Consider the following 25,267-nt stretch of genomic DNA (forward strand, 5'->3'; position numbering starts at 1 on the left):
TATTCCACCTAAGCATGATATCAATGAGTCTCTCAAAGCCATGAGAATTTCCATTGATGAGTGCAAATAAAGAACCGCTAGGATGCGTGCTAAGAAAGATTGCTTTGTAAAAGTGTGTTCTTCTAGTTTCCATGATAATAATGATGAAGATCTAAAAGTGATTGATGTGTCTCCTATTAAATCTTTGTTTTGCAATATGAATCTTGATAATGATGGGACTATAGATGAGTCAACTTTAGTTAAAAGGCATCCCAATGATTCAGAGTTTTTAGATCTTGATGCTAAATTTGGTAAAAGTGGGATTGGAGAGGTCAAAACTTTACATAGCAATGAACCCACTATTTTGGATTTCAAGGAATTTAATTATGATAATTGTTCTTTAATAGATTGTATTTCCTTGTTGCAATCCGTGCTAAATTCTCCTCATGCTTATAGTCAAAATAAAGCTTTTACCAAACATATCGTTGACGCTTTGATGCAATCTTATGAGGAAAAACTTGAATTGGAAGTTTCTATCCCTAGAAAACTTTATGATGAGTGGGAACCTACTATTAAAATTAAAATTTAAAGATCATGAATGATATGCTTTGTGTGATTTGGGTGCTAGTGTTTCCACGATTCCAAAAACTTTATGTGATGTGCTAGGTTTCCGTGAATTTGATGATTGCTCTTTAAACTTGCACCTTGCGGATTCCACTATTAAGAAACCTATGGGAAGGATTAATGATGTTCTTATTGTTGCAAATAGGAATTATGTGCCCGTAGATTTTATCGTTCTTGATATAGATTGCAATTTTTCATGTCTTATTATTCTTGGTAGACCTTTCCTTAGAACGATTGGTGCAATTATTGATATGAAGGAAGAAATATTAGATTCCAGTTTCCATTAAGGAAAGACGTGGAACACTTTCCTAGAAAGAAAATCAAATTGCCTGATGAATCTATTATGAGAGCCACTTATGAATTGATTACGAAAGATGGCAATACTTAGATCTATAGCGCTTGTTGGGAGGAAACCCAATTTTATTTTTGTTCCTTACTTTTTGCTCCTGTTTAGTGTTAAATAATTCATCTAGCCTCTGTTTAGATGTGGTTTTATGTTTTAATTAGTGTTTGTGCCAAGTAGAACCTATAGGATAACCTATGGTGAAAGTTAATTTGATCTTGCTGAAAAACAGAAACTTTTGTGCACACGAGAATAATTTTAATAAATCACAGAAACGTGCTTTTGAGTTGATTCTTTTTTAAGTAGATCAATAGACAAATTTACTAGGACTTCCTATTTTGTTAGGATTTTTAGAGTTCCAGAAGTATTCAAAAGTTACAGATTTCTACAGACTGTTCTATTTTTGACAGATTCTGTTTTTCGTGTGTTGTTTGCTTATTTTGATGAATCTATGGCTAGTATCGGGGGGTATGAACCATAGAGAAGTTGTAATACAGTAGGTTTAACACCAATATAAATAAAGAATGAGTTCATTACAGTACCTTAAGTGGTGGTTTTTCTTTCTTGCACTAACGGAGCTCATGAGATTTCCTGTTGAGTTTTGTGTTGTGAAGTTTTCAAGTTTTGGGTAAAGATTTGATGGATTATGGAATAAGGAGTGGCAAGAGACTAAGCTTGGGTATGTCCATGGCACCCCAAGATAATTCAAGGACAACCAAAAGCCTAAGCTTGGGGATGCCCCGGAAGGCATCCCCTCTTTCGTCTTCGTCTATCGGTAACTTTACTTGGAGCTATATTTTTATTCACCACATGATATGTGTTTTGCTTGGAGTGTCTTGTATGATATGAGTCTTTGATTTTTAGTTTACCACAATCATCCTTGCTACACACCCACATGATTTGGAATTTATTAGAATACTCTATGTGCTTCACTTATATCTTTTGAGCTAGACAGTTTTGCTCTAGTGCTTCACTTATATCTTTTTAGAGCACGACGGTGGCTTTGTTTTGTAGAAATTATTGATCTCTCATGCTTCACTTATATTATTTTGAGAGTCTTTTAGAACAACATGGTATTTGCTATGGTTATAAAATTGGTCCTAGAATGATGGGCATCCAAGTTGGGTATAATAAAAACTATCATATAGAGTGCATTAAATACTATGATCAATTTGATGCTTGATAATTGTTTTGAGATATAAAGGTGGTAATGTTAGAGTAATGCTAGTTGGGTAATTATGAAATTGATAAATACTTGTGTTAAAGTTGGCAAGTCTCGTAGCATGCATGTATGGTAAAAGTTGTGTAACAAATTTGTTGCATGGGGTGCTCTTTTGATTGCCTTCCCTATGTGTGGAGGCCAGGATCGCGCCATGGTTAACTCCTACCAACCCTTCCCATAGGAGCATGATAGTAGTACTTTGCTTCGAGGGCTAATAAATTTTTTCAATAAGTATATGAGTTCTTTATGACTAATGTGAGTCCATGGATTATACGCACTCTCACCCTTCCACCATTGCTAGCTTCTCTTATGCCGCGTAACTTTCGCCGGTATCATATACCCACCATTTACCTTCCTCAAAACAGCCACCATACCTACCTATTATGGCATTTCCATAGCCATTCCGAGATATATTGCCATGCAACTTTCCACCGTTCCGTTTATTATGACACGCTCCATCATTGTCATATTGCTTTTGCATGATCATGTAGTTGACATCGTATTTGTGGCAAGGCCACCTTCATAATTCTTTCATACATGTCACTCTTGGTTCATTGCATATCCTGGTACACCACCCAAGGCATTCACATAGAGTCATATTTTGTTCTAACTATTGAGTTGTAATTCTTGAGTTGTAAATCAATAAAAGTGTGATGATCTTCATTATTAGAGCATTGTCCCAAGTGAGGAAAGGATGATGGAGACTATGATTCCCCCACAAGTCAGGATGAGACTTCAGACTTTATAAAAATAAAAGAGGCCAAAGAAACCCAATTAAAAAAAGAGAGGCCAAAGAAGCCCACCAAAAAAATGAGAGAAAAGAGAGAAGGGACAATGTTACTATCATTTTTCACACTTGTGCTTCAAAGTAGCACCATGATCTTCATGATAGAGAGTCTCGTATGTTATCACTTTCATATACTAGTGGGAATTTTTCATTATAAAACTTGGCTTGTATATTCCAATGATGGTCTTCCTCAAAATTCCCTAGGTCTTCGTGAGCAAGCAAGTTGGATACACACCCACTTAGTTTCTTTTGTTGAGCTTTCATACATTTATAGCTCTAGTGCATCGGTTGCATGGCAATCCCTACTCACTCACATTGATATCTATTAATGGGCATCTCCATAGCCCGTTGATACGCCTAGTTGATGTGAGACTATCTTCTCCCTTTTTGTCTTCTTCACAACCACCATCCTATTCAACATATAGTGCTATATCCATGGCTTGCGCTCATGTATTGCGTGAGAGTTGAAAAAGCTGAAGCGCGTTAAAAAGTATGAACCAATTGCTTGGCTGAAACCGGGGTTGTGCATAATGGGAGCATTTTGTGTGATGAAAATGAAGCATAGCCTAACTATATGATTTTGTAGGGATAAGCTTTCTTTGGCTATGCTATTTTGATAAGACATGATTACTTGTTAGTATGCTTCAAGTATTACTATTTTTATGTCAATATGAACTTTTATTTTGAATCATTTGGATCTGAACATTCATGCCACAATAAATAAAATTACATTGAGAAATATGCTAGGTAGCATTCCACATCAAAAATTCTGTTTTTATCATTTACCTACTCGAGGACGAGCATGAATTAAGCTTGGGGATGCTTGATACGTCTCCAACGTATCTATAATTTTTGATTGTTCCATGCTATTATATTACCTGTTTTGAATGTTTATGGGCTTTAGTTTACACTTTTATATCATTTTTGGGACTAACCTACTAACCGGAGGCCTAGCCCGAATTGCTGTTTTTTTTTGCCTATTTCAGTGTTTCAAAGAAAAGGAATATCAAACGGAGTCCAAACGGAATGAAACCTTCGGGAGTGATCTTTTTGGAACAAACGCAATCCAGGAGACTTGGAGTGGACGTCAAGAAGCAGCCTAGGTGGCCACGAGGGTGCAAGGCGCTCCCTAGGGGGGTGGGCGCGCCCCCAACCCTCATGGGCCCCTCGTGGCTCCCCTGACCGACTTCCTTCGCCTATATATATCTACGTACCCCGAAAACAACCAGGAGCACCACGACACCCTATTTCCACCACCGCAACCTTCTGTATCCATGAGATCCCATCCTGGAGCCTTTTTCGGCGCTTCACCGGAGGGGGGAATCGATCACAGAGGGCTTCTATGTCATCGCCAAGGCTTCTCCGATGAGTTGTGAGTAGTTTACCACAGACCTTCAGGTCCATAGTTATTAGCTAGATGGCTTCTTCTCTCTCTTTGAATCTCAATACAATGTTCTCCTCGATCTTCATGGAGATCTATTCGATGTAACTCTTTTTGCAGTGTGTTTGTCGAGATCCGATGAATTGTGCGTTTATGATCAAGTTTATCTATGAGAAATATTTGAATCTCCTCTGAATTCTTTTATGTATGTTTGGTTATCTTTGGAAGTCTCTTCGAATTATCAGTTTGGTTTGGCCTACTAGATTGTTCTTTCTTGCAATGGGAGAAGTGCTTAGCTTTGGGTTCAATCTTGCGGTGTCCTTTCCCAGTGACAGCAGGGGCAGCAAGGCACATATTGTATTGTTGCCATCAAGGATAAAAAGATGGGATTTATATCATATTGCTTGAGTTTATCCCTCTACATCATGTCATCTTGCTTAATGCGTTACTCTGTTCTCATGAACTTAATACTCTAGATGCATACTGGATAGCGGTCGATGTGTGGAGTAATAGTAGTAGATGCAGGCAGGAGTCGGTCTACTTGTCATGGACATGATGCCTATATACATGATCATGCCTAGATATTCTCATAACTATGCACTTTTCTATCAATTGCTCGACAGTAATTTGTTCACCCACCATAATACTTATGATATCTTGAGAGAAGCCACTAGCAAAACCTATGGCCCCCGGGTTTATATTCCATCATATAAGTTTCCAATCTACTCTATTTTGCTATCTTTACTTTCCAATCTATATCATTAAAATACCAAAAGTATTTATCTTATCTTATTATCTCTATCAGATCTCACTTTCGCAAGTGGTCGTGAAGGGATTGAAAACCCCTTTATCGCGTTGGTTGCGAGGTTCTTGTTTGTTTGTGTAGGTACGAGGGACTTGCGTGGAGCCTCCTACTGGATTGATACCTTGGTTCTCAAACTGAGGGAAATACTTACGCTACTTTGCTGCATCACCCTTTCCTCTCCAAGGGAAAACCAACGCAGTGCTCAAGAGGTAGCAAAGCCATGCGCCCGTAACTTCATCATAACCGTCACCACGTCGTTGTGCTGACGAGACTCTCCCTCGACCTCAGCTGGATCTAGAGTTCGTGGGACGTCATTGAGCTGAACGTGTGCAGATCGCGGAGGTGTCGTATCTTCGGTGCTAAGATCGGTCGGATCGCGAAGACGTACGACTACATCAACCGCGTTGTCATAACGCTTCCGCTTTCGGTCTACGAGGGTACGTAGACAACACTCTCCCCTCTCATTGCTATGTATCACCTAGTGATAGATCTTGCGTGATCGTAGGAATTTTTTTGAAATTACCGCGTTCCCCAATAGGGCGGTGGGAGGAGGTAGGAGGAGGAAGGAGGAGGAGGTGGGAGGAGGGAGGAGAGAGAAGGAGGGGGAGGGGCGGTGGGAGCAGGGCTGCCAGCGGAGGGCTTGGCCGGAGGAGGAGGGAGGAGGGATGAGGGGGCGACCGGAGGAGTAGGAAGGAGGGCGCGGTGGGAGGAGGAGGGAGAGGAGGGCATACCGAGGAAGGAGGAGGAAGGACAACGACGGCAATGCGGTGGCGATGGCAACACGGCGGCGGCGGAGGCAAAGTGAGGTAGCGAGGAGTGAGGGGAGGAAAAAGATGGTCGGGCGCGGGGGGGGGGGGGGGGAGAGATTTGCGGATAAGGCACCCATAGCAGTAGCACGGGGCCAGGAAGAGCGCTATTGCTAAGACTAATAGCAGTAGCGTTGGCTGGAGACCATCGCTACTACTATACCTAACCTGCCGGCAACAGTATGGCAGTTATAGTAGTAGCGTTTTTTACTTGGGTCGCGCTACTGCTATTTATAGAGTAGTAGCGAGCTTGTGCACACCGCACTACTGGTAGATAGTAGTGGCGCGTCGTTTTGACCTTCGCTACTAGTAAGCTTCTCTGTTTTTATTTGTTTCTTTGAGTTTTGCTAAGGTTTTATGTCTTGCTTAGGAAGACGAGACAACGGTGGCTTCCTAAAAATGAAATAAGATTTTCCTTGCCCAGCCCCCATCCTAGTGATGTTTCTAGCATCATCGGAGGGTGTGTGGAGACATGTCTTTGGCCGATGGTTGTCTTTGTTGGATCCGATCTTTGTTCTTCTACGCCAGTGTGTCTTCAGGTTGAATACTTTCGATCTATGCTTGTCTTCATTGGTGGTGGTTGTTATTCTAGGGGAGCAACTAATTAACGAGCGCTTCTTCGGAAGCGTCGCAACGATCAGCGCCACTTGGCGCGCTCTCAGCGATTTGCCACGTGTCGCGCTCTGGGCGCTCCCTCTGGATTTCTTTTTTTAGTTTTTCCGCACGTGTTTTCAGCTTTTTAAACGTTTTTTTTTTGATGTTTTGGTTTTCCACCGGACTTCCCTAGCTTTTCGACCAAAAAACAATTTTCAAAAAAAATTTGCGCAAAAAAGCGCATTTTCTTTTTTCTTTTTCCTTTCGCTAGAGTCACAGTTTTGTTTCTGCGAGAGGCACGACTGTGCTTTTGCGAGAGGCACGACCGTGCCTCTTGGAAACGAAAAAATATATATTTTCTGGTTTTTTTCTTTTGCGAGAGGCATGGTTTTGCTTCCACGAGAGACACAGTTGTGCTTTCGCGAGAGTCACGGCCGTGTCTCTTGGAAACGGAAAAAACGCATTTTCTTTTTTTTTTCTTTTGCGAGAGGCACGGTTTTGCTTCCGCAAGAGGCACGGTTGTGCTTTCACGAGAGTCACGGCCGTGCCTCCTTGGAAACGAAAAAACACGTTTTCTGTTTTTTTCTTCCGCGAGAGGCACAATTGTGATTTCGTAAGAGGCACGGGCGTGCCTCTTTCGCAAAGGGAAAAATCCGTGCTCCCGGTTCGGTTTTTTCGTGAAAAAAAAGTTCGTCAAAACCTGTCAACATAGTTTTGAAGATCTCGACGCGAGGAATCCAACGGCGAAAGCGGTTCAAGATTTGGACGCACGGTTTAAGAGATAAAACATTTTGAATAAACGAATCTACGAAAAAAAGGGAAAACTCCCAGGTTGCGACAAGTGACGCACATGCATCGCGCCACTTGTCGCAACTTGGAAAATTGAAAATGATCTTCGCAACGAGTACTCCTTAACTAGTGATTTCATTATTCTAGTGCATTGATACTATGAGGTTTTAGTATGATGACTTCTCAACATTTATACAACAAGGTTTGCCTCACTCCAGCGAAGGAGGGGTTATGATGATGACATGCTTTTTTGCAGGAGGGGTGATGACGACGACATACTTTTCTGCTCGTTTCAGTGTTTGTAATTGTCGCTAGGTGGTATACAGATCTGATGTAATTTTTATTGTTCTGGTGTTCATTGTACTGTCATGGTACTCACCCCTGGTGGCCTACGGATCAGAAGTTTTCTCGCAAATAAAAAATAAAAAAGGAAAGCAAAAAACGTGAGAAAAAAATGAGGCTGTGACCTACCGCAAGCTGGGCCGGCCTAGTCTCGCGCTCCCTCAGCCGAGTCTGTCCCTTCCCCTGTTCTCTTGTCTGAAAAAAAGTTCCTCTGTTCTCAGGGGGGAAAGGAGACACTTCCCCAGTGGCGACCTGGTGCGCCGGCGGCTCGCCGGCAGTACAGCTAGGGGTTGGTCCCGAGTAGCGCATCTCTTTAACTGTGCTCCGCTCCCGATGTTTCCCCACGAAGGTGGGGCAGAGACTCGCGCCGACCCGGCGCAGCGGCGGCTGCAAGGTCGCCGGCGAACGGATGCCGGGGGCTAGATCAGCAGTCCGTCGACGCCCTTCTTCCGAGGTGAATCGTACGGAAACAATCTTCCTGGAAAAGATTCCGGTCAGTTGATGTTCTGTATTACATGTTTCCTCAATTGTTGCAGTAGCAAGCGCCTTATGTTTGAGATTTTTTGATACCCTAGTTACAAATTCCGGTCAGTTGATGTTCTGTACTACATGCATTCTGGCTAGTGCCTTACCTTCCTGGTAATACTCATGGATTATATTTCATCAGTTAATCTTGTTTGCTCACTCACACACCTGAAAATTTAGATTTAACATGGATTTTTTCCTGTTATTAAGTAAAGTAAAGCAAATACGAAATCAAAGTTAGGGTGCAGTTTTTCTTTCTGAGAAAATTTTATGGAGTACCAACAAGATTGAGCCCTCGACACATTTGGAATACTTGTTTGAGTCTTCTTACATCGTTACATAACTTTACACCTCCAACTGATGGAGTCACTTTTCACCCTATATTATTTTTCCAGAAACCTAATTATGACTCACATCTAGAGGAGAAGCTTCTTTGCTGGACAATGTTGCTAAACACGAAGGGCAACCTAATCTGAACGAAGTTGACATGACAGATAGTATGTAAACTCGAGTGGTACTTAGCCAAAATATCTTGATAAGACTACCTGATCATACAACACCCCTATGACAAAGAATGCACTGAAACCAATCATGAAGGTGACCTTATAACTAGTTTGTTGTGTTGACAAAATGGTGGCTGGAGGGGTTTCTGTTGACCCACATTTGTGAATGAGAATAGAACCACAGAGCTTTGCATTCCCGTCAAAGCTCGAAGTCTCAAATGTGTTAAACTGGCCTCCAGATGGAATAGGACCTTCTAGGTCATTGTTAGAAATATTGAACGCCGGAAGGGAGTGCAGGCTGTTCAGTCCAGATGGGATTGGGCCCATGAGATTGTTATTGGACAAGTCTAGTGCCAGAAGACTTGTGAGATTACATATTGATTGTGGGAGCTGTCCCGTCAAGTCATTCGAACTCAAATTCAGAGAAAGGAGGGATTTCAGCTGACCGATCTCCCTAGGGATCTCACCAGTGAATTTATTGTTGCTTAAATCCAGCACTTTAGGGAAAGCATTGAGTCGGCGGTATTGTCGTGATAGAGCAGTATAAATAGTTAGTTTGAACACCCTTGGATCTAAATGGGCTTTAGTCTTCTCTGACTTCAGCATTGGCATATCCATCAGTGCTGTTGGAATTCCCTCTGTGAGGTTGTTGTTTGATATGTCCAGATAGAACAGGTTGCTTAGGGTTTTGATCCAGGCTGGTATTGATCCAGTGAGTTGATTGTTAGATAATTTTAATATTTGTAAATTTGGTAGCTTCGATATCCAGTTAGGTATTTTTCCAAAAAATTCACATCCTGCGATACTCAAAACCTGTAGATTCTCAAAACCATCAATTCTATTATCCTCTTGCATGATCTCTCCCCTGAAGTTGAGCCCGATTAGCACGGTTGTAAGGTTCCTGCATCTCTTAAGGATGTGAAGTGCATTTGTGATGTCTTGAAAAGAATTGTTGGCAAGTGACATGAAGGTGAGGTATTTCAGGTTGCTTATTTGTGGTGAAAGCTGCCCATGTAACTTGTTGCCAGCTAGTCACAGTGCAATCAGATTGCTGCAAGAGTAAATGCTTTCTGGAACTGTGCCGCTGAAGTTGTTCAAGTAAACATCTAATGTTCTTAGATTGGGCAGGTTGGAGAAATTGACCTTGGTGAGCTCTCCACTGAATTTGTTTGCCTTGAGGTCAATTGTTTTGAGATTCGTGCAGTTGCTCAGAGCTGATGGCAGCTCCCCTGACATTTTGTTGTTTTCAAAATGGAACTCCTCCAGTTTCTTGAGCTGGCCTATAGAATCTGGAATCCCGCCACTGAATTTGTTTCCTCCAAGATCAAGGGTTACGAGATTTCTGAGGTTGATTATGCGTACATCTTCAAGAGCTCCATGTAAATTATTGTTAAGAAAAGACAGATATTCCAACGAGGTAGCATTGAAGAGTTCATCTGGGAGTGTTCCACTGAGGTTGTTGTAGCCGGCTCTAAGCTCTCTCAGCGCGTTGCAATCACCAAGTCCTGGGGGAATGCTGCCACTGAATTTGTTGAAACACAGATCAAGTACATTGAGGGATGGTGAGCTGTTACATAATTGAGTTGGTACCTGCCCAGTAAAGCTGTTATTGCTGGCATTGAGTGCGATCATATTCCCCATTGCTTTCCATGTGGTGGATGGAAAATGTCCTGCAAATAAGTTGCTTGAGATGTTTAGTACCTGCAGAGGCCTGCCAGGGGTTGAAGATGGCAACTCGTGGAGTTTTCCATTGAGCTGGTTAAAGCTGACATCAAGGATTGTGATGCTGCTGGACGACATCAATTCCAGCGGCAGACCACGAAACAACGTGTTGTGAGAGAGGTCAAGGTACTGCAGCCCTATGAGGGTCCCAAGGGACTGTGAGATGTGCCCCACAAGGCCCTTTGAGGGCAGCAAGACAGCATTGACTGTCCTATCTTGCCTGCAGATGATCCCTTCCCACTTGCAGCAATCCGTGCCATTCCGCCATGATGCAGCGAGGTCACCATCTTGCCAGAGCTCGGCAAGGAACTGGAGAAGGTGGTTCTTCTCCTGCTCCGTGCAGGAACTTGTAGGAGAGACCAAGCAAACCAGCAGCACAAGAGCAAGGCCAAAGGAAGGCATCTTGCTGTATGTTTTGTTGGGAAACTGAAGTGTCTTCATGGTTCTTTGGTTGAATATGCTTGGGAGAGCTTATGTTATTTCCTGACTATATAAAGCATCATTGGAGGTCTAATTATCAAAGAGCATGATGGGAAATAACGAAGCAGATCTTGCTCCCATTTCGTCCATCCCTTGTAGTCGTAGTCGCCACAAAGAAATTTGGGTCAAGAAAATTGGGTTTTACACAATTGTCCCCAGCCCACAGGCAGCTTACTAGTCCACACTGATGTTTACCTGTTTCATATTGGTTGGCCAATTTTCACCGTCCTTACAAAAAATTGCTATGTAGATTGTGTAGTCTCCTTGACTCAGTCCTTAGTCCTTACTGAATTATTAAAGCATGCCTTAGTATACTTGACCTGACATTATTTTCTTACCGGCTTCACTAAACAAATCTAACCTCTTCTCACTAGCATTTGACCAAAAATTACTTCTTGACGCACATCCTTTGCCTTTTGGTGAACAGGAAAATGTGTGTTTTGAAAAGGATTCAGCCGGCAAGATAGTACACGGGGAGATCATTTTTTTTAAGGCACTTGCGATCGAGAGCAATCGTCGGTATCTCAGTTAGTGTGGAGACAAACACAGGTGGAGGGCTGGAAGAAATGCAATCTTGTTTCTTATTGGACGGGATGGAAGAGGGAACAGGTCACCAGCATACATGTGGTTAATAATTTTCCTCTTCTGATCTCGAAAAAATAAACAGAAGGCTTTCAGAAACTGCAGAGTTGGCATTGCATTTTTTCTCTCTGGTTAGTATATATAGTGTGTATCACTGACCTCTCTTTATTCTGATGTCTGGTGCAGGATCTGTACATCAGTACATGTTACTGTACTTATCAGGTACAGTGCCTGGCGTTGTATTTGGGATCAAGCATGTATTTTCAACACGTTGATGCTGCGTTGATTTAGCCACGTTCCCATCTCCAATCGCCCCGCGCGACGGCTTGCCGCACCGGTGGCCGCTGTCCACCCAGGGATTGGTTCCAAGTGGCGCATCGCTTGACCTGTTCTCCACTACTGGCTAGTTCTCTCCCCCATGGAGCACATGATTTGGAAGGCTTGGGCGCCTCCAAAGGCAAAGTTCTTCGCTTGGTTGGCAACCCAAGATAGAATCTGGACGGCGGATAGGCTAGCCAAGCGGGGTTGGCCGAACTGTGGTCTTTGCCCTCTTTGCAAAAGGGAGCAAGAGAGTGGTCCTCATCTTTTTTTCAAGTGTTGTTACACCATCCGCCTTTGGAAGATGGTCATTGAGAAATTTCAGCTTACGCATTTGGACACCTCTTCATGGCATTTGGAGGCTTCAGTCAAGAGTTGGTGGGAAAATTTGACCGGCACAGGAGTACCCGACAGAAAGGCGATGGCCTCGATGACTATGCTCGTGTCGTGGACCGTCTGGAACGAAAGGAATGCACGGGTCTTCCGGCATAAGTGTGCTCCACCGCCTATTTTACTAGCTTCCATTGCCAATGAGGCAAAGCTTTGGGTCACCGCCGGGGCAAAGAAATTAGGGGCCATTATTTTGCGCGAGTAATCACTCATGTCGTGTAAGGGTGCCTATTGTAACAAAACCTCTTCTCTGCTTAATTAATATATGAGGCAAATCTTTTGCCTCGGTTTCAAAAAAAAACTACTGAAGTTTCATCTCGACAGCGAGGCAGCAATTCGCGTCGACCAAGCGCAGGGGCAGCTCCTATGTTGCCGGCGAACGGATAATGGAAGCTAGGGCATCAGTTTGATGACACGCTCTTCCAGGTGAATCACATGAAAATAAGCTTCGGGCCGCTAGCTTACTGATTATCGTCGTACTCACTCGAAACTTTGGGATACACAACTTAGAAAAACTGCTCTGTTGTCATAGTTTTTGTAGTAGGTAGCGTCTCCTGTTTTAGATTTTTTTGATACCCTAGGTAGTAGGTACAAACTCCGCTCAGTTGCTCTTCTGTAGCACATGCATTGGCAGTGCCTGGTAGTACTTACCGTAGTTTTTGTCACTAACTTACCTGAAAATTTAACAAGATTCAACTGTGCCTTTTTTCCATAACACATAAAACAAATATGAAATCAAAGTTTAGGGTACAGTTTTTTTTTTACGAAAAGACGGCCCTAGAGCCGTATTTCATTGATTAATTAGGAGAGGAACAAATACAAAGACTTTAGAGTTAGAGACTAGGTGAAAAGCCTGGAGCTGGCATCCAGAAAAAAACACAGCCAGCAGCACTCAAGGAGGCTCAAAAAATCTGTCAACCAGGGTAAGCCCGGCAGCCGACCAGCATCGCGCTTCATCCATACTTACCGTAGTTTTTGTCATTAACTTACCTGAAAATTTAGCATGATTCAACTGTGCCTTTTTTCCATAACACATAAAGCAAATATGAAATCAAAGTTTAGGGTACAGTTTTTTTTTTTACGAAAAGACGGCCCTAGAGCCGTATTTCATTGATTAATTAGGAGAGGAACAAATACAAAGACTTTAGAGTTAGAGACTAGGTGAAAAGCCTGGAGCAAGCATCCAGAAAAAAACACAGCCAGCAGCACTCAAGGAGGCTCAAAAAATCTGTCAACCAGGGTAAGCCCCGCAGCCGAGCAGCATCGCGCTTCATCCATACTTACCGTAGTTTTTGTCACTAACTTACCTGAAAATTTAGCATGATTCAACTGTGCCTTTTTTCCATAACACATAAAGCAAATATGAAATCAAAGTTTAGGGTACAGTTTTTTTTTTACGAAAAGACGGCCCTAGAGCCGTATTTCATTGATTAATTAGGAGAGGAACAAATACAAAGACTTTAGAGTTAGAGACTAGGTGAAAAGACTGGAGCTGGCATCCAGAAAAAAACACAGCCAGCAGCACTCAAGGAGGCTCAAAAAATCTGTCAACCAGGGTAAGCCCGGCAGCCGACCAGCATCGCGCTTCATCCATACTTACCGTAGTTTTTGCCACTAACTTACCTGAAAATTTAGCATGATTCAACTGTGCCTTTTTTCCATAACACATAAAGCAAATATGAAATCAAAGTTTAGGGTACAGTTTTTTTTTTTTACGAAAAGACGGCCCTAGAGCCGTATTTCATTGATTAATTAGGAGAGGAACAAATACAAAGACTTTAGAGTTAGAGACTAGGTGAAAAGCCTGGAGCTGGCATCCAGAAAAAAACACAGCCAGCAGCACTCAAGGAGGCTCAAAAAATCTGTCAACCAGGGTAAGCCCGGCAGCCGAGCAGCATCGCGCTTCATCCATAATATGTCCCATGAGTTGTGGAACGCAGCACCTGTCGCCAGTGAAAACACGGTTGTTGCGTTCTTTCCATATCATCCAGGAGACCAAGCAGATGGCTGCCTTCCAAACTTTTTTCTCATCCATCAGGAGCGACTGGAGCTGTGTCATCCAGTTGGTCTTCAGAGATAAGCATTGATCGCTCGAGCTCACCGCTGTCGTCAGGTTGGGCTGCTAGCTTATTGATAGCCACCGTCCACAATTGTTTGGTGAAGCTGCAGTCCACGAGCAGATGGTTGGCAGTCTCTGGTGCAGCGCAGCAGAGTGAGCAGACCGGGTTATGTGGTATGCCCCGGATAGCCAGATTGTCAGCCGTTAGACATCGTCCGCGAGCAGCAAGCCAGAGGAACGTCTTGGCTCGAGGTGCCGCTTTGGCGGACCAGATGAGCGCCTTGTCGTCGGATTGCAGAGCACCTTCAAACTGGCATAGGTACGCCGACTTGGCAGTGTAGTTTCCATCAGCTATCCAACGCCAAGTCACGGTGTCTACCACCGGGTCGCTGAAGCTTATAGCCGCCGCCATCTCCGATAAGCAGCAAAGTTGCCTGAGCACCAGTGCAGAGGGCTTAGCATAGGGTACAGATTTTGTTTTCCTGTGAAAGGTTGTATAGAGTACCTACAAGATTGAGTTCTCGATACATTTAGAATACTTCACTTGTTCGAATCTTCTTACATTGTTACAGAATTTTACATCTCCAACAAATGGAGTCACTCTTCACCCTATAATATTTCCAGAGATCTAATTATGACTCGCACCTAGAGGAGAAGCTTCTTTGGTGGACTGCTAAACATGGATAGCAACCTACTCTGAGCAGAGTTGACACTTCACATATGTAATCTGGAGTAGTACTAGCCAAAATATCTTGATAAGACGACCTGATCATACAACATCCCTATGACGAAGAATGCACTGAAAGCAATCATGAAGGCAACCTTATAGCCCGTTCTTTGTTTTGACATAGTGGTGGCTGGAGGTGCTTCTGTTGAATCACACTTTTGAATGAGCATTGAACCACAGAGCTTTGCATTCCCATCAAAGCTCGAAGTCTCAAATGTGTTAAACTGGCCTCCTGATGGAATAGGACCTTCTAGGTCGTTCTTGGAAATATTGAACGCCGAAAGGGAGTGCAGGCTGTTCAGACCAGATGGGATTGGGCCCATGAGATTGTTATTGGACAAGTCTAGTGCCAGAAGACTTGTGAGATTGCATATTGACTGTGGGAGCTGTCCCGTCAAGTCATTCGAACTCAAATTGAGAGAATGGAGGGATTTCAGCTGACCGATCTCCCAAGGGATCTCACCAGTGAATTTATTGTTGCTTAAATCCAGCACTTTAGGGAAAGCATTCAATCGGCGGTATTGTCGTGATAGAGCAGTATAAATAGTTAGTTTGAACACCCTTGGATCTAAATGGGCTTTAGTCTTCTCTGACTTCAGCATTGGCATATCCATCAGTGTTGTTGGAATTCCTTCTGTGAGGCTGTTGTTTGATATGTCCAGATAGAACAGGTTGCTTAGGGTTTTGATCCAGGCTGGTATTGATCCAGTGAGTTGATTGTTAGCTAAGTTTAATATTTGTAAGTTTGGTAGCTTCGATATCCAAAATGGCATACTACCTAACAACTGACAACCTCCTATATCCAGGACCTGAAGATTCTGAAAGCCATCAATTATGTCATCCTCAGGCATGAGCTCTGCCATGAAGTTATCCCCGATAAGCAGGATGGTAAGCTGCCTGCAGTTCTGTAGAATGTGAAGTGCACTTGTGATATTTTCGAATGAGTTGAAAGCAAGTGAAAGGAAGGCGAGGTGCTTCAAATCGCCTACTTTTGGCGACAGCTGTCCATGCAAGTTGTTTGCAGATAGCCGCAGGGCAATGAGTTTGCTGCAAGAGTATATACTTTCTGGAATTGTGCCAGTGAAGTTGTTGTACAGAAGATCTAGAGTTGTCAGATTGGGAAAGTTGGAGAAATCAACCTTGTTAAGTTCTCCACTGAATTTGTTGCTCTTGAAGTCGACTGTTATAAGATTTGTGCAGTTACTTAGAGCTGATGGTAGGTCCCCTGACATGTCGTTGCGGTCAAAATAGAACTCCTCCATTCTCTTGAGATGACCTATAGAATCTGGAATCTTGCCACTGAAGTTATTCCTTCCAAGATTCAGGGTCACGAGATATCCGAGGTTGATTATGTGTGCACCGTCCAGTACTCCATGTAACTCATTGTTACGGAAAGACAGGTGCTCCAACGAGGTAGCACGGAAGAGTTCATCTGGGAGGGTTCCACTGAGGTTATTGTAGCCAGCATTGAGCACTCTCAGAACAGAGCAATCACCAAGTCCTCGGGGGATGGTACCACTGAGTTTGTTGTAACTCAGATCAAGCACAGCGAAAGATGGTAAACCGTTGCAGAAATGAGTTGGTATCTGCCCAGTGAAGCTATTATTGCTGCCATTAAGCACGATAAGATTCTCCATTGATTTTTATATGGTGGATGGGAACACCCCAGTGAACAAGTTACTCGATATGTTTAGTACCTGCAGAGGCCGGGGAGGGGTCGATGATGGCAGCTCGTGCAGCGCTCCACTGAGGCGGTTGAAGCTGACATCTAGAACAACGATGCTGGGAGAAGACACCAATCCCCGCGGCAGGCCACCGGACAGCGAGTTGTGCGAGAGGTCAAGGAGCTTCAGGCCGTTGAGGCTACCGAGGGACTCTGAGATGTTCCCCTCGAGGCTCTTAGAAGCCAACGAAACACCGGTGACCACCCTGTTTGTGCTGCAGGTGACCCCCTCCCACCTGCAGCAATCCTCGCCGTCCCGCCACGACGTCGCGAGGCCACCGTCCTGCGAGAGCCCGGCGAGGAACCGGAGAAGGCAGCTCTTCTCCTGCTGTGTGCAGGAGCTGGTGGGGGACACCAGAGAGAGGAGCAGGACAAAAGCAAGGCCAAGGGAAGCCATTGGTGATTTTCCTTTTTGGTGTGTTTCATGTAGGGGGGATGGAACAGTGTTTGCTGGTGAAACTAGCATGGAAACTGATGGTGTTAAATCGTGCCCTGGCTGGGTAGTGCAGCAACGGTCCAACGGAGGAAGAGCGTGAGTTCCCATCTGGGGCTCTGGGTTCCGAGCTGGGGTTCAAATAAACCGCGTGGCCGTGGCACCTATCAGTAGTTGTGATGCTTGTCTAGAACGGGATTCAGCATAGTTGAATACAGAATACTCCTAGCTTTGCTTCATTTTTTAGGTGAATAGTTGAGTAGTACTCGTATGTGGTTATCCACTTGGCTCAAGAAGACCAAGACCCGATCGTTTGTTGGTTGTTTTCCTGTGGATGCTATAGATTTCTTGTCGTTGATTCAGACTCTTCTGGCATTCAGCTTTTACTTTTACCATTCTCTTTCTAGGACTTGTCACTCCTTTTTATTTTTCATGGCTTCGGATACAGAAGTTGAGAATATATAATTGATTTTACTTCATTTACCTTTTATATGCAAAAACTACGGACCCTGATAATTGGGGGGGGGGGGGGGGGGGATGGCAATCTACTTGTAAAATCGTCAGTGCGGTGTTACTTCGTGCCACACGTGTGGCACTTACAATTTGGGAAACTTTTTTTATGAAAGATCCAGCAAATTGTTGGCTTTAATTAGATTTAGCAGAAAGCAGCGGAAAAACAACATAAGGAGGATCCGAAGATCAAAGAAAAAGGAAAACCGCAACCCTATTGGTTGCAAGACAACACCACACTCACACGGCGGATCGCCATCCACCCACAACAGGACGACGCAGCTCCGACTCCGGCAAAGAAACAATGGAGAATTAGGCAAGGCTGGCGTCAGAGAAGATCGCCGAACAGACCACATGTCGCCCGTCATCGTACGCCAACAGGGCCCAGACCGTAGCTTCGACTTCACAGCAACAAGTAGCCGAGGTAATCTTGTAGACACGCCGAAGAAGAGCCGACTACCACAACCAATGCCACACCTCCGACAATGCTCACCGCCGTCATCGTTGCCACAGAAGCCTAACTGACGGACACGACCAAGTAGCACGAACGGCATCCCCCACCTATCACTAGTCCCTCTGGCAGGCAAGAAGCTTCTGGAACGATGCCCCAAGAGGTGCAACACACGTCGCCATCATCGCCTGATCCTTGATGATCAAGGGTTTCCCCCGAGCATTCTTGCATAGTGGAGCGAGCAGAAACGCCTCAGCAACGCCTTCTAAGGAAGCGGCGCCCGCAGGCGTCGCCGTCGCCTGCCCCAGCCCAAGACTAGCAGCAAGGTCTTCACCCGGCGCTGCATTGCCAACCACCAAGCTCAGCCAGACCACCAACGCAGTAGCGCGCCCGGCGGCCGCTGGCCTCGCGCGCCCAACGTCCGGCGCGACCACCTTCAGATCTGGACATCGGGGCCCAAATCTCCATCGTTGCCACCGGTCCACGCCGGATAACCGCCAGCCCCATGCGCCCGACGGTCATCGCAGCCACCCGCAGAACTAGACGTCGGGGCCCGATCTGCCACTCACCGGCCCCTTGGAGCCCACGGCCGCTGGCGCACAGAGCCGCCTACAGCCTCCGCGCCGTCGAACCCGCTCCTGCCTGACCCTTCTCCTCTGCTGCAGTACAACCACGAGCACACCGCGCCCTCAGCAGGGCCATCCCCCACCGTGCGCACTCCGGAGGCCCCCACGCCTCACCTCCTCGCCAGATCCGGCCGCCGCGCCACCGGCCGATCCAGACCCGCGAGCACCCAGTCGCAGCAGCCTATGAGGGTCAGCACGCCCGGGCCGGATGCGCCGCCTGCAGCGCCGCCCAGACGCAGGCACCGGCCACGCGTGCACCGCCGCGCCATGAACCTCCGGGCTACCGTACCGCCCCGCACCTCCACTGGTCGAGTTGCCCCGCGCCGCTCAGAACAGCTGGAGGAAGAAGGAGGCCCCGCCGCCGCCTACGCCGTGCGGGCTTTGCCCGGCGGCGCCTTCCGGCGGCGGCGAGGGGGAGCAGGGGCGGGATTGTAGCTACTCCAGCGGCTAGGGTTTGCTCCCGGGGCGCCCCGCGGGGGAGCGTCACGGGAGTCGGGGGCCTTCTTCAGATGGATCACAATTTGGGAAACTTATTGTGATAATCATAAACATGGACCTAGATGGCTCCCTCGGTCCTCAACAACAAAAATCATGGCTTAGAGCATCTCCAACCAATCCTTATAATCCGTTAGACGAGGATAAATTCACGTTTTCTCCTCTAAAGTGCACCTAACCGAACCCTTATAACTGGTATGGAGGATATATTTTACTCCTTGGCATCCGTGACCCTTAAATATACCTGGTCGCCCACCCGTGGAGTAAAATTTCTCCTCATCCAACCTCTCCTCCTCTTCCATTCCACCGCAACCCAAGCCCCCGCCGTAAAAAATGGCTGGATCTAGCCTCCTTCACTCCCCGCCACTGATTAGAAGCGTGGATCAGCGGATCCGCGCAGTCCCGAGCCCGTGGCCGCGGTGACGCTTCCTCCTCCCGCGACGGTGGTTCCCGCTTCCCCTACCTCCCATCGTCGTCGTCACCGCAGATGAAACATATCGGCGTGCGGCAGCATCGGTGGGGGACTGGAGATCACCAACTGTGAAACACATGAGAAGATTTGGACGGGATCTTGCCACTCAGTGATGCAGGCGGCACGAGGATATGACCTAATGTCGATGCATCTCCATGACGCCAACGCCCGGGGTAACTTCCCCGACAGCTTGCCGCAGTTGATGCTTGTTGACCAGCGGGTGGCCAATACAGAAAGATCGGGAGGCTAGCGAGCACCTTGAGGCGGAGCAAGCCGACGAGGTGCACATGGTGGATCTCCACCGTGTGTACCCAAAACGTGTCGAGGAGGAGGTGATGGTGTCCCACTAAGGGGCCTCTCACCATGTCGCCTCCCAGCCTGGTGGGCTGGGCTGAGGACTCCTTGTCGGTCGCGTATGATGATTATAAGGAAGATCCAGAAGGCTTCACGTATGCTCCAAGACGCTGATTTGTGGAGGACCATGCCTCCCCATACGTAGCTGACTAGGATCTTGTACCCTAGGACCCTCCGGTACCTATATAAACTAAGGGGCCATGCTCATAATAGACAAGTTAGATCATACAATCTCATGGTAGATTACCTCTATACGCACTCCAACGCAATAATCACAAGGAGGACATAGGGTATTATCTCTTTGGAGAGTCTGAACCTGCGCAAACCCTGTGTCTTTGTTACCATTGCTCCTAGATGCCTAGCTTACCCTAAGATATTCTTGATTTAGCTCTGTCAATGGTGGCCAATACAGGTCTCGCTAGGTGATCGTCGCGGATCGATGAGAGTCAAGATCAACACTTAGATCGAAAGCAACGCACCTTGTGGCGGGCCATATGCTTGTCTTCGGCGGCGTCAACCACATCCCTAACTCAGCTAGCCACCTCGTCCAGGTCGAGTCCTTTGCTCCAGGTCGGATCATGAGATTCATTAGCATGGAGTACAATGTGGATCTTCACGGAGAACTGATCTTCTCGGGCTTGGATTCACGCTAGGTCGAGGAGCGGCACGGGCCGCTTCCCTTGGCCTTGATGTCGGATCTAGCCAAGGAGGAGGGTGAGAAGCCTTCCCCGGGATCGATGTCAGATCGGGTCCCGGAGCCGTTTTCCCTAGTCGTGTTGTCACATTAAACTTTGGGAGAGTGTGAGAAACCTCTACCGGGATTGACCTTAGGTCGGATCCCGTAGCCGCTCTCCTCGGACATGATGTCGGATCAGGGCCAGAATGACCGTGAGAATATTCCATCTCGATGTCAGATCAGACCCTAAATCTGCTACCCTTCGTCTCGATGTCAAATCGAGCTCAAGAGGAACATGTTGAATCTCTTTCGGGATCGATTTCAGATCGAGCCCAAGAGGAACGTGTGGAATCTCTTTCTGTGTCAATTAATATGGATTGGGGGAGTATTGTTTTTCTAGTTCTATACAAAAATGTTAATCGTGTACCAAAAAAAAGTTAGTCATATATTTAAAAAATGTTAAATGTATTTTGAAAAAAAATCTTGATATATACGAAAAATATACAATGTGTATAAAAAGAGTAGTCATGAAACACAATTTTTTTAAATGGTAACTATGTATTTTAAAAATGTTCAAATATGTTTTAAAAATGTTAAACGTGTATAAAAAAATGTAAAAAAGGTAGTCATCAAACACATATATTTGTAAAAATGTTAATCATATATTTGAGAAATTTAAACTTGCAAAAGAATATATATGATGTGTACAAAAACGTGCATGTCTATGAGAAAAATAGACATGAAAAGATATATTTGGAAAAATGTGATCTTGCATATAAAAAATGTTAAACATGCATTACGAAAATGTTTATGATATATACGAAAAATGTACATTCATGTGAAAAAATAATAAACCTGTGTTCCATAAAAAGGGAAAAAAAGAAGGAAAACCTGAAGAAAACTGATGAGGAACAAAGTAACTGAAAACCCAAAGAAAAAACAGACGAAAACCTACAAAAGAACACACAGAGGGAAAAAAGGTTAAAAAAAATACGCGAAGCTTCGAAAACAGGCCCGAACCGGTCCCTGAAACCCTTACCAGGCCGGCCCATATGCGATAGCCAGGAGAAAACCTGCAGCGAGACGGAAGCTACTCTCGCACTAAGCGAGAAATAGCTCTCGCGACCTAGCACGCCCATATATCGGCCTATCTCAACTCAACACTGAAACTCGAAACGGAAGTACCAGCTTCCAAGCAGCTTGGCAATGCGGCGGCCGGCGGGGCGACGGCTCGGTGAGTCCGTGCTGCGGAGCCGGGTGGCCGGGGGCTAGGCATGTACTAGTAAATCGGCTCGGGACCCAGAGGCACGTCCCGTCGCCTTGCTCCGCAGTTCCCCGCGAGGGCGAGGGCGAGGCAACGGCCCGGGAATCGTGGAGCTCGCAACGCGCGCCGCCGGGCGGATGCCGTCGGGAGGACAGCAGTCCGGTGACGCGCTGTGCGGAGGTACGGCCTAAAAAAAACACCTGCCACGGACGGTTTATTTTTTGAGATGTGCTGCTTACCAAATCTGTTCAGTGTAGTACTATTGTGCTTGTTCTAAGAAGATTTTGTGATGGATTTTTGACATGCTGTTCTGTGATAACAGTGACTTCGTCGTATGCACCATACTACACCAGTTCATCTTGTTTAGTGTAGTAGTATACTGATTTCGCATGAAGCAAAGTGAACTGTGAGAATTGAAGTTTCAGTACAGAATTCGTTTTCCACTTTTCCTGAAAGAAGAAGAAAATACACGGAACACCAACAATATGGGATGGGTTACAAGTACAGAAAGCTTCAGCTAACAGCCTTACATTTTTACATACTTGTAAATCTCGACGAAATGGAATCACGCTTCAAGCTAGAATATTTTTGTAACTCTAGTTATGACTTGAACCTCGGGAAGCTTGTTCGATGGGCATTTTGCTAAACCGAATAGCAGCCTGATCCCAAAGAAGCGGAGATAGACCGATCTGGAAGGTGGACAGTCCTAGCGCAAAAACCTTGATAAGACTAGCTGATCATACAACACCCCTACACCAAAGAACGCGCTGAAGGCAATCGCGAAGGCGGCCTTGTAGTCAGTTTGTTTGGTTGCCATAGTGGTGGGCGGACGTGTTGAAGCTGGATCACATTTGTGAGTGAGCATAGAGCCACAGAGCTTTGGATTCCCATCGAAGCTAGAATTTGGGAATGTGTAAACCTGACCTCCGTATGGGATAGGACCTTCTAGGTCATTGTAAGAAATGTTGAATGCTGAAAGGAAGTGCAGGTTGTTCAATGCAGCTGGTATTGCACCAATGAGATTGTTGCTAGAGAAGTCCAGTACGTGCAGGTTTGTGAGATTGCATACAGATATTGGGATCTGTCCTGTTAGGGCATTGAAGCTCAAATTGAGGGAAAGAAGGGATTTCAGCTGGCCGGCAGGGATCTCACCAGTTAATTTATTGTCGCTTAGATCCAGCACTTCGGCGAAAGCAATGGGTATGCGGTACTGAAGTGATGGACCCTTATAAACTGGTAGTTCGAAGACCCTCGGATCTAAGCTGGTTGTAGTCTTCTCTGACTGCAACATTTGCATATCCAGCAGGTTTGTTGGAATTTCTCCAGTGAGGCTATTGTTTGATATGTCTAGATAGAAAAGGTGCTTTAGGTCTTCGATCCAGGCTGGAATTGATCCGGTGGTTGATTTTCAGATAATATCAACATCTCTAATTTTGCTAGCTTCGATATCCAAAGAGGTATTTTACCTAACAACGAGCAATCATTTAAGGAGAGGACCTGAAGATTCTCAAAACCATCAATGAAGTCATCCTCTGGCATTAACTCGCCCCTGAAGCTGCTTCCCATAAGCAGTGTGTTAAGGTTGGTGCACCTCTGAAGAATGTGAAGCGCATTTGTGATGTTTGTGAAAGAGTTTATAGCAAGTGAAAGGAAGGTGAGGTGCTTTAGATTGCCTATTCTTGGTGAGAGCTGCCCATGTAAGTTGTTGCCAGATAGCCGCAGTGCAGTCAGATTGCTGCAGGTATACAAACTTTCTGGAACTCTGCCGTTGAAGTTGTTGTACAGAACATCTAGAGTTTTGAGCCTAGGCAGGGTGGAGAAGTTGACCTTGCTAAGTTCTCCGCTGAGGTTGTTGCTCTTGAAGTTAATTGTTACCAGATTTGTGCAGTTGCTCAGGGCTGATGGCAGCTCCCCTGATATGTTGTTGTAGTCCAAATGCAACTCTTCTAGTCTCTCGAGCTCACCAATGGAATCCGGAATCTTGCCGCTGAAATTATTCCCTCCTAGGTCTAGTGTAACTAGATTGCTGAGCTTGACTATCTGAGCACCATCTAGTACTCCATCTAGAACATTGCTAGGAAGTGAGAGGTACTCCAGTAAGGAAGCATCAAAGAGTTCAGTTGGGAGAGTCCCGCGGAGGTTGTTGTGTCCAGCCTTGAGCACTCTGAGCATGGAGCAGTTACCAAGTCCAGGAGGGATGATGCCTGTAAATTGGTTGTAACAGAGCTCAACTACAGCTAACAATGACGAGCTGCTGCAGAAATTATCCGGTATTTGCCCAGTGAAACTGTTATTGCTGGCATTGAGCACAACCAGATTGTCCATCACCTCCCAGGTGGTGGATGATGGAAACCGTCCTGTGAACAAGTTGCTTGAGATGTTCAGTACCTGAAGAGGTCGTGATGGGGTTGAAGATGGCAGCTCTTGCATGTCTCCTCCGAGGCGGTTGAAGCTGACATCAAGGACGATGATGCTATCGGACGACACCAGTTCCAGCGGCAGGCCACCCGACAGCGAATTGTGGGACAGGTTGAGGCGCAGAAGGCCATCAAGGTTGCCGAGGGATGGTGTTATGCGCCCCTCAAGGCCCTTCAAAGCCAATGAGACATCTGTGACTGCCCCATCCTCGCCACAGGTGACCCCTTCCCATTCGCAGCAGTCTGCGCCGTTCTGCTTCCAGGACGCGGCGAGGCCACCGTCCGACGACAGACCACTGAGGAAGTGCAGGAGGGACTCCTTCTCCTTCTCTGTGCAAGAACTGGTGGGAAAGGCCAAGGAGATCAGCAGCACAAGGGCAAAGAAAGTTAATTTTCTGCTGCACATCGTGTATGGAAAATGGAGTGGCCGCATCGTGTATGGAAACTAGCGTGGAAGCCAGATGCTCAAGTTGTGCTCTAGTTGGGTAAGGCATCAATGGTCTAATCATGAAAGAGAATGAGGGGAAAGAAAGAAATCGGGGTCAACAAAATCTGACACCTGCTCACCAGCAGCTTCTTAGTTCACACTGCCGTTTCAGCGTTTGGCTATTGGCTGCCTGCTAAAACATTATCTTTTCTGGTCATCCTTGACCCAATCATTGTTGAATTTTAACAGCATATCGCAATTAAACTTGAGCAGACATCTACCGTTACCACCTTCACTAAATAAATCTTACTAATACTGATAAATATTATCACTTCTTGATGCATTCTTTGCTTAACAGGAAAATACGTGAATCCAGGTAAAGGAAGCAGTTTTTTTGGGGAAAAAAGGTTGAGAAAGAATTCAACAACAGTTGCTGAAGGC

General features: G+C 45.6%; 3 pseudogenes; all 3 read right to left on the bottom strand.

Moving 5' to 3' along the window:
• LOC123139026 (receptor-like protein 2) overlaps positions 1 to 10,824 on the bottom strand; it is a 93,939-nt pseudogene extending 83,115 nt beyond the window's left edge.
• A 4,165-nt stretch (positions 10,825 to 14,989) lies between these two features.
• Positions 14,990 to 17,098, bottom strand: LOC123139027 (receptor-like protein 3; annotated as a pseudogene).
• A 5,297-nt stretch (positions 17,099 to 22,395) lies between these two features.
• On the bottom strand, positions 22,396 to 24,933 carry LOC123136358 (receptor-like protein 2; annotated as a pseudogene).
• Positions 24,934 to 25,267: the final 334 nt, after the last annotated feature.

This window comes from Triticum aestivum, chromosome 6B (genome assembly GCF_018294505.1).
Source record: "Triticum aestivum cultivar Chinese Spring chromosome 6B, IWGSC CS RefSeq v2.1, whole genome shotgun sequence".
NCBI lineage: Eukaryota > Viridiplantae > Streptophyta > Magnoliopsida > Poales > Poaceae > Triticum > Triticum aestivum.